A 10,702-nucleotide genomic window follows, 5' to 3' on the forward strand; every position below is an offset into this window, starting at 1 on the left:
TTTGACACGTCACTCCTGATCATCTAAGAATTGTCCTGACACATTCAAAATGTGGATTTTTCAAACAAATTTTTTAACTCAGCCCAGACCAGAACCAAAATGGCGTCGAGCTCTAATATTTCGATCAATATACAATTATCGAAGGCTCTGGTATGAGAATCGAAAGGATCAGGACAATTTTACGACAATTTAGAACACTCTGGTAATCGATAAACTCGCATTTCAACGGGATAAAGGCAAAAAAAAGTGTTGTATGCGCTTCTTTGCCAAAACGATGATAATACGACGTCTCGGAGTGAAGATTTAATTGACCTGGAAATAACAGATGGCGCAGGGAGTTCCTCTGCAATCAAATAGGGCCCCAGAAAGCATGAATCCAGAGGATTTCTGGAGTTTTACTTCGATTTCTTTATAATTATTGTACGAAAACGACAGGTGGAGTATGCCATTTGGTACAATACCCAATATAATTCGACCCAGCTGTCAATATAAAAACGAACGTCGTCAACGTAGGCATTTAGAAAAAAATTCTTTATCAACGTCGATCAAGTTCCTCGACGTGTTTCACTTCACCATAACCTACATAACCTCCACACTTTGCAGGTTATGGCCGGAAACTGATGAAGGGCCCTTCAGAGAACGCAGGAAACGGTGGAGAGGCGCAGCTTTTAAACTGTTACATCTGAATAGCCTGAATAGACGATCTGTTTACGGTTTCAAAGTTATACCGAAGCCAATTTCATAACTCGTCTCGCTGGGAAATATTAAGGTGAAGTTAAACATCCTTCAAATCAGTCGATTCGGATACAACACTTTTTTTTAAGGGTATTAGACCAAACTGTCCGAAACTTTGACACATCACTCCTGATCATCGAAGAATTTTCCTGACACATTCAAAATTTGGATTTTTGAAAAGAATTTTTTAACTCAGCGCAGACCAGAACCAAAATGGCATCGATCTCTCATATTTCGATCAGTATACAATTATCGAAGGCTCTGATATGAGAATCGAAACGGTCAGGACAATTTTACGACAATTTAGAACACTCTGGTAATCGATAAACTCGCATTTCAACGGGATAAAGGCAAAAAAAGTGTTGTATGCGCTTATTTGCTAAAACGATGGGAATACGAGGTCTCGGAGTGAAAATTTAATTGACCTGGAAATCACAGATGGCGCAAGGGGTCCCTCCGCAGTCAATTAGGGCCCCAGAAAGCTTAAATCCAGAGGATTTCTGGAGTTTTACTTCGATTTCTTTATAATTATTGTACGAAAACGACAGGTGGAGTATGCCATTTGGTACAATACCCAATATAATTTGACCCAGCTGTCGATATAATAACGAACGTCGGCAACGTAGGCATTTAGAAAAATCTTCATTATCGACGTTGATCAAGTTCCTCAACGTGTTTCACTTCACCTTAAGGTGATACGAAAGAGTAATTCCATATATATATCAAGCAAACATATTTATAAAACTTTTCTCTAAACTGGGTACACCGAATAATTTGAAACTTCAGCATGTGATTATGGAGATCCTAAGGAAGAATGTGGTGCTCATGAAATTTCATTTTTCAACAAAAAAAAAATATGTATTCTAGATTCTAGTCTGGGCTAAATAAAAAAAATGTTCATTAAAAATGAAATTTCATGATCACTAACGTTCTTCCTCAGGGCCTTCATAATCAAGGGCTGAAGTTCCTAATAAGTTGGTTGCACCTAATTTGCAGAAATATTTTATTAATATTTTGACGTATCACCTTAAATTGATAATTGGGAATAGCTTTACTCGGATGATTAATATCCAGTAAAATATTTCCCTGGATAAATTCAGCATTCGTGGATGAGTTCTTGAGTATTTCTCGCAGGAATCCAATTGTCTTGAGTAATTAAGGGTTAATTCTTGTCCGGCACAATCGCGGAATAAAGTGCCGCGGGAGGAAATTGATTATAACGGGAAAATGGCCGCCAGGACGCCAATCGAATTTCAATTTGACTGCCGTTCCAATCGCAAGCAGAACTGAAAATTAAGAGCGCCGTTGAAACTTGCTTTCAGGCAATTATCGAGGTTTGCATTTGCGATAATGCCGCGTTGACATTTTGTTTTTCGATTGCCAATGTCTTCTTACGACCGAAAGATAGCAGGTCGAGGAACTTGATCAACGTCGATAAAGAAGATTTTTCTAAATGCCTACGTTGACGACGTTCGTTTTTATATTGACAGCTGGGTCGAATTATATTGTGTATCGTACCAAATGGCATATTCCACCTGTCGTTTTCGTACAATAATTATAAAGAAATCGAAGTAAAACTCCAGAAATCCTCTGGATTCATGCCTTCTGGGGCCCTAATTGACTGCGGAGGGACCTCCTGCGCCATCTGTGATTTCCAGATCAATTAAATTTTCACTCCGAGACCTCGCATTACCATCGTTTTAGCAAAGAAGCGCATACAACACTTTTTTTGCCTTTATCCCGTTAAAATGCGAGTTTATCGATTACCAGAGTGTTCTAAATTGTCGTAAAATTGTCCTGACCCTTTCGATTCTCATATCAGAGCCTTCGATAATTGTATACTGATCGAAATATGAGAGATCGACGCCATTTTGGTTCTGGTCTGGGCTGAGTTAAAAAATTCGTTTGAAAAATCCAAATTTTCAATGTGTCAGGACAATTCTTAGATGATCAGGAGTGATGTGTCAAAGTTTCGGACAGTTTGGTCTAATACCCTTAAAAAAAAAGTGTTGTATTCGAATCGACTGATTTGAAGGATGTTTCACTTCACCTTAATATCGGATCGTTCTTGCACTCCCACGTATTCCTGATTATGACATGCATATAGGAAGACAGTGACGTCTGCACTAGGGACGCATCGCAAACTCGTTATCAGTCTTATAGAAACTGCTGTAAATGGTGCAACCAAAACGACATACAGGTAACTGCAAGTATCTCTGAATTCATGGCAGACATTCAGCATGACGTATGACCGAACTTTGGATATATTTTGGAAAAATGTATGAAAAATGTATGGCGTAGATATTTATAGAATAAAAACTGTCGTTTATGCTAACCATGCATCGCAAACTCGTTATCAGTCCCATATGAATTTCTGCAAACGGTGCAACTAAAACTGCATCCATCTAACTGCAACTGTCTCTGGTCTCCATTTTTCCATATATAAAATTTATTATCGATATGCACAATACGAAACTTTTGATACGTCACATTTATTAAAGCTTAAATGCCAAAAAGTACTCATTGATATTTACAGGATGTGTAAAAATTAGAGCTGGGTAAAATGGTTCGCGAGATCTATTTAAAATATAAAATACAAAGTACCTTTTTGTTCCTCATTTAAAATGCAAAATAGAAAAGTGTATTTTACATTTTAGGTACCCGTTTTAAACGAATTCAATTCAAATCATTACTCAGCCGTGGTAGAAATACATGGCGTCATTTTTTTTACAACCAGGGTGGAAATAATTCAAGATAGCGGAATTCTTCAATTCGAGCGTCTCAAAAATTATTGCCCCCACTTGTTTTTTGTTTATTCCAAATACGAGTAATGGCTCTTTCAAGTTACGACAATCGTCATTGATTACTGGTGTAATGATCTGTGTACAAGACATGACAAATCGGTAATGCAGTTCCACTCTTTGATCATGCTAATTCAGGTGTCGGATAATGATGCATTGTATGAGACAATTAATCGCAGGCCGGAATCGATATCAATTGTCCTTTGATAATGTCAGGAGAGTTTGAATAATATTCTCAACGTTTCAATTCTTCCGGTATATTTTATAAATAAAATTAGTAATAAAAGGAATCTTAATTATCAACGAAATAATGTTCTTCTTTTAGAGTTTTATCAAGGACGTGCATCTTCCGACTGCAATCTCGAGGTTCAATGCACGTCTCTTCTTGAATGCACTCGTTAGCATGTTGAGAAAATATTTTTCTAATTTTTTGACCCCGTAACTCTCATTAGACTTGCGAGAGAAAATCTCGCATGAGTTAAAGATCTCGGTTGATTAATCTCACATTAACGTTTCTTGGGTGGAACTGAATTAAAGTAATCACCGTTGATGAATTTCTTAAACCGACTTCCGGTGGCGGAACATCGTCGGATTCCATTTAAACTTGCAAAAATATATATTCTGTAACGTAATTAAAATGATTATGCAAAGTATGACAGTAAATACTTTGCAGTTCAGCGGGTTATCATTTCGCATGGTCTTGTATGTAAAGAGACTCGATAGAGTTTCGAGCCAAATACATTTGCACGAGGAAATGGTACTTTGAAAAAAAAAAAAAGAAAAGAAAAGAAATGTTATTGATCCAAAGAAACATTTTGTCAATTCGAAGAATATTCGTCCCTAATAAACTCGAATAAATTAGTTGTAAACGGAACGATGACTTATTTGAGTTTATTCAAGTCAAATCATTATTATTTCTATTAGCTAAATATTTCATTGGCACCGTTTAAGGTGAAGTGAAACCCCCTTCAAATCAGTCGATTCGAATACAACACTTTTTTTTATGGGTATTAGACCAAACTGTCCGAAACTTTGACACGTCACTTCTGGTCATCTAAGAATTGTCCTCACACATTCAAAATTTGGATTTTTCAGACAAATTTTTTAACTCAGTCCAGACCAGACCCAAAATGGCGTCGAGCTCTCATATTTCGATCAATATACAATTATCGAAGGCCCTGATATGAGAATCGAAAGGGTCAGGACAATTTTACGACAATTTAGAACGCTCTGGTAATCGATAAACTCGCATTTCAACGGGATAAAGGCAAAAAAAGTGTTGTATGCGCTTCTTTGCTAAAACGATGGTAATACGGGGTCTCGGAGTGAAATTNGTTAATCGATAAACTCGCATTTCAACGGGATAAAGGCAAAAAAGTGTTGTATGCGCTTCTTTGCTAAAACGATGGTAATACGGGGTCTCGGAGTGAAATTTTAATTGACCTGGAAATCACAGATGGCGCAAGGGGTCCCTCCGCAGTCAATTAGGGCCCCAGAAGGCATGAATCCAGAGGATTTCTGGAATTTTACTTCGATTTCTTTATAATTATTGTACGAAAACGACAGGTGGAGTATGCCATTTGGTACAATATTCAATATAATTCGACCCAGCTGTCGATATAAAAACGAACGTCGGCAACGTAGGCATTTAGAAAAATCTTCTTTATCGACGTCGATTAAGTTCCTCGACGTGTTTCACTTCACCTTAAATAGCAAATTTTTCTAATTGTAAGAGTACCCTCGCTCCACGGAAGAAAATCTGTACATTTCGTACCGTTTCGAAAGACAATGTCAAACATGTTATTGGCAAAATGTATAACCACTTTTATGAATAAAAGGAAATGTGTGGAATTCGTGCTGTTTAGAAAGGCAATGTCGAGCGGTTGTTGTCAAGATTTTAACTACTTTCATACATTCCTGGAGAATTTACCGACGCTCCAGATTCTTCCATTTTCCTTCCTCCTCCCTCTCTTCCTGCGTCCATTATCTCTTACTTCCTTCCCTCCTTTTCCTCCACTTCCTCCCTATTTATTTCCCCACAAATCGGGACCTCTGCTCCCTCACCGGAAAAATGGAACAACAACGAATAACCTAAAATACATAAAAGGCACGAAAACAATAAATAATCCTTTTCCGCCCTCCCTCGAATTTCCTTCAATAGGTACGCTGAGAAGAAAAATGTCATTGAACCGAAGAAACATTTTGTTAATTCCAAGGATAATTATTTAATTAAAATAAACTCAAATAAATTGCCATTATTTCGAAGAAATGTTGCATCCAATTTATTCCAATTTATTCGAATCGAGTGATTATTCCTTGAATTAACGAAACATTTCTTTGGCTCAATGAATCTCTTTTTCTCAATGTAATCATAATTGCACCCTTAAAAAGTACTCCGTACAAATTTCTTATTACTTAAGTCGTGTCAAATCTTCGATAAAAATCAATCCTTAAATTATGGTTATTTTAGGTTATCGTTAATCTTATGAATATTAGATAAACGGAAAACTCGCGTTCAATATTTCGCAGGACTTGAGATTGCCTTTAAAATAAATTGTATTTCACGTGTACAATTGCTACCATTTTCGAGGGCAATTAATTTATTAAAATCCAACCCTGGGGCCATTTTGAAATCGCCGATGAATGGTGCGTGCATTTCTTTTTCGCGATTCCATTTTCGACAATGGGGAAAATTAATTAAATCCTCGACAAGCTCATTTCTATCTGCTCTGCTTTTGCCGTGTATCGATAAATGCATTCGCCATAGTCGAATCTCTGGTCGAGTTAAGTTGATTAGCCGCGTATAAAGGCAATTATTGAAATTATGTAAACAGAATCGCTCGAAATAGCTGCGTTTTCCGCAACGCACCTGCAGAGCTACATTTCCGTTAGATTCTCGCACGAATTTTCATACCTTTCGGTAAATTGCTTGACGTCATTGTTAAAGTCATCGTGAGAAACTTTTGCATTTGACGAAATTTCACGTCACCTTAAATAACTTTACTGTATACCGTTTTAATGTCATTTCGCGGGTTTCACTTCACCTTAAGGTGCGGCAGGAGGGATGTTTCACTTCACCTTATGGTGAAGTGAATCAGTCGATTCGAATACAACACTTTTTCTTAAGGGTATTAGACCAAACTGTCCGAAACCTTGACACATCACTCCTGATCATCTAAGAATTGTCCTCACACATTCAAAATTTGGATTTTTCAAAAAAATTTTGAAATGAAACATCCCTCAAATCAGTCGATTCGAATACAACACTTTTTTTTAAAGGTATTAGACCAAACTGACCGAAACCTTGACACATCACTCCTGATCATCTAAGAATTGTCCTGACACATTCAAGATTTGGATTTTTCAAAAAAATTTTTTAACTCAGTCCAGACCAGAACCAAAATGGCGTCGAGCTCTCATATTTTGATCGACATACAATTATCGAAGGCTCTGACATGAGAATCGAAAGGGTCAGGACAATTTTACGGCAATTTAGAACACTCTGGTAATCGATAAACTCGCATTTGAACGGGATAAAGGCAAAAAAAGTGTTGTATGCGCTTCTTTGCTAAAACGATGGTAATACGAGGTCTCGGAGTGAAAATTTAATTGACCTGGAAATCACAGATGGCGCAAGGGGTCCCTCCGCAGTCAATTAGGGCCCCAGAAGGCATGAATCCAGAGGATTTCTGGAGTTTTACTTCGATTTCTTTATAATTATTGTACGCAAACTACAGGTGGAATATGCCATTTGGTACAATACCCAATATAATTCGACCCAGCTGTCAATATAAAAACGAACGTCGTCAACGTAGGCATTTAGAAAAATCTTCTTTATCGACGTTGATCAAGTATCTCGACATGTTTCATTTCACCTTAAATACATCAAGCCGTAAAGACGAGGAGAGAAAAACCGGTGATCGTATGGATCATTAACTCCCTTCCAGGAGATTCGGTTTTTCTAGGGATCAGAAAAGGAAGAAAGGAAAAGGAAAAAAAGAACAGAGACGGATTCGCTACGCGGTAAGACGGAGAGGTAAAAAGCATTTCCTGTCCGGGATTAAATTGCATAACGAGTTAATGGCAAGACGTTCACTCTGGAAAGTGTTTCAGAAATATCGAAAATTACCACTTTTCGCGGCAGAAGCGAATCCGTATGATCTACGGCCTAACAATAACTGCATGAAAAGAAATGACAAACTGTCGTCCGGTCAAAAAGCACCCTTACATCGTTTGTAAGAAATGTCCGGCCGTAACTCGGAACGACGAAAGTTCGTACGAATAGTTCCCGAGAAGAATAGTTTGTTCCTCGTGGGAATATGCCATCGCCATTTCCGCGCTTTTCGAAAATAAATCCAGACTTTGGGTTCGCTGACCAAATGGAAAAATTGTCCTTGGAGAAATATTAAATTAGAGATTGTATAAATACACGTAACATTGGATATTCACGCTATTAGGGCATTTTTACTTGAATTAAATGTAATATTACATTATCGTTGGTGATTTACGTGGGTGTTTTTATCACTGTAGGATATTAAGGTGAAGGGAAACACCCTTCAAATCAGTCGATTCGAATACAACACTTTTTTTTAAGGGTGTTAGACCAAACTGTCCGAAACTTTGACACATCACTCCTGATCATCTAAGAATTGTCCTGCCACATTCAAAATTTGGATTTTTTAAAAGAATTTTTTAACTCAGCGCAGACCAGAACCAAAATGGCGTCGATCTCTCATATTTCGATCAATATACAATTATCGAAGGCTCTGGTATGAGAATCGAAAGGGTCAGGACAATTTTACGACAATTTAGAACACTCTGGTAATCGATAAACTCGCATTTCAACGGGATAAAGGCAAAAAAAGTGTTGNTGAGCACTCGTTAAGCTCGATCGGTTTAGAAATACGTTCGGAATCGTTGTCCCCGTGAGGCCCTGCAAAATCGCTGGAGTGGTGAGCGCCCTTAATCAAGACGGGCCCAATTTTTGGTTTTCTCGATATCGATAAAATCCGATTATTATCGTAGATTGGCATTTTTCTCGAAACGGTCCCTCTGCGCAATGATTTTCCAGAAACGAGGTAAACTCGAGGAGGAGGATTCAGGGGTGCATATTTGAGGTTATGAATCGAACGCGAATTCGGGGGGGATGTTTCTTTACTAGAACATGACAGAGGGGTTGTTCGTAAATGGGCAGGTGGATAGATAGATAGACAGATGAAGAGATAGATGAAGATCCTGATAAAGGGTATAATATAAAAGATACAAGATAGAGGAGAAGTTCCCTTCTGAAAATCCGGGAGAGGCACAGGGGCGAGAATTCGAGATTACGAAAATTCACCCTCTTCCCTTCTCCCTTTTTTTCCCCACTTTTCATCGCTAATTCCTCATAAGGGCATTGAACTATTTCATCCTATCACCCTAATTTGAAGATTTCCCGAAAGAAATGTTATCGAACATTTGAAACTTAATCTTAACAAATAAAGAAATGTCATGGAGTACTTCTTAAGGGCGTAATCATGACCATACTGAGAAGAAAAAAATTCATTTAACCAAAGAAATATTTTGTTAATTCAATGAATAATTATTTGACTCAAACTGATATGAATTGTCGCAATTCCGAAGAAATGCCGCGCTCAATTAATTCCAGTTTACTAAGGTGAAATTATTCTTTGGTTTAAGGTGAAGTGAAACACGTCGAGGAACTTAATCAACGTCGATAAAGAAGATTTTTCTAAATGCCTGCGTTGCCGACGTTCGTTTCTATATCGACAGCTATACCGAATTATATTGGGTATTGTACCAAATGGCATATTCCACCTGTCGTTTTCGTACAATAATTATATAGAAATCGAAGTAAAATTCCAGAAATCCTCTGGATTCATGCCTTCTGGGGTCCTAATTGACTGCGGAGGGACCCCCTGCGCCATCTGTGATTTCCAGGTCAACTAAATTTTCACTCCGAGACCTCGTATTACCATCGTTTTAGCAAAGAAGCGCATACAACACTTTTTTTGCCTTTATCCCGTTCAAATGCGAGTTTATCGATTACCAGAGTGTTCTAAATTGTCGTAAAATTGTCCTGACCCTTTCGATTCTCATATCAGAGCCTTCGATAATTGTATATCGATCGAAATATGAGAGCTCGACGCCATTTTGGTTCTGGTCTGGACTGAGTTAAAATATTTTCTTGAAAAATCCAAATTTTGAATGTGTCAGGACAATTCTTAGATGATCAGGAGTGATGTGTCAAGGTTTCGGACAGTTTGGTCTAATACCCTTAAAAAAAAGTGTTGTATTCGAATCGACTGATTTGAAGGATGTTTCACTTCACCTTAACAGTAATATTTCTTTGGTACTAAGGAGAGAAGTAGTTTTTTGGTCCAATGGCTGTTTTTTATTCTCAGGGTAGAAATCTCGCCCCAAAAATTGACAAGCGCTCAATCTATCCGTCCCCTTCTTCTTCTGCCGAGCCATCTCATCCTCTCTTTCTCTCTCCCACCGGTCACATAAATCTCTCCTTCTCCCTCCTTCTCATTCTCTCAGAGGTATGTAGGACGAAGTGGCGACTCCGAGTCTGCACCCAAAAACCCACGTACCCCTTTCGACCCCTCTATGGCAGATTACAAACGGGATGGGGAACCGAAGTACACGCAGAAAAATATTCCCTTCAATCAAGACAATGTTTTTTCCTTTAACCGTGGAATATGATAATTACATGGACGAAGTATTTGCTCGGCATGACTAAATTACCATCCTCAGTCGGATTGAATAAGACATCTTTTATGAGGGTATTGGACCGAACCGTCTGAAACTTTGACAAGTGACTCGTGAGCCCCTAGGAATTATCCTGACATTTTCGAAATTTGGATTTTCGAAAAAAAAAACAAAACTTTTAACTTAGCCCAGACCAGAACCAAAATGGCGTTGCGCTGTCGTTAATATTAAAACGAATATCGGCAACGCAAGTATTTAGAAAAATCTTTTCTTACCGTCGATCAACTTCCTAGCCAAACCCTTTCACTTCACCTTAAGGTGAAGTGAAACACGTCGAGATACTTGATCAACGTCGAAAAAGAAGATTTTTCTAAATGCCTACGTTGCCGACGTTCGTTTTTATATCGACAGCTATACCGAATTATATTGGGTATTGTACCAAATGGCATATT

Source organism: Orussus abietinus, unplaced genomic scaffold (assembly GCF_000612105.2).
Source record: "Orussus abietinus isolate OABI.00-Male unplaced genomic scaffold, Oabi_2.0 scaffold700, whole genome shotgun sequence".
Lineage (NCBI taxonomy): Eukaryota > Metazoa > Arthropoda > Insecta > Hymenoptera > Orussidae > Orussus > Orussus abietinus.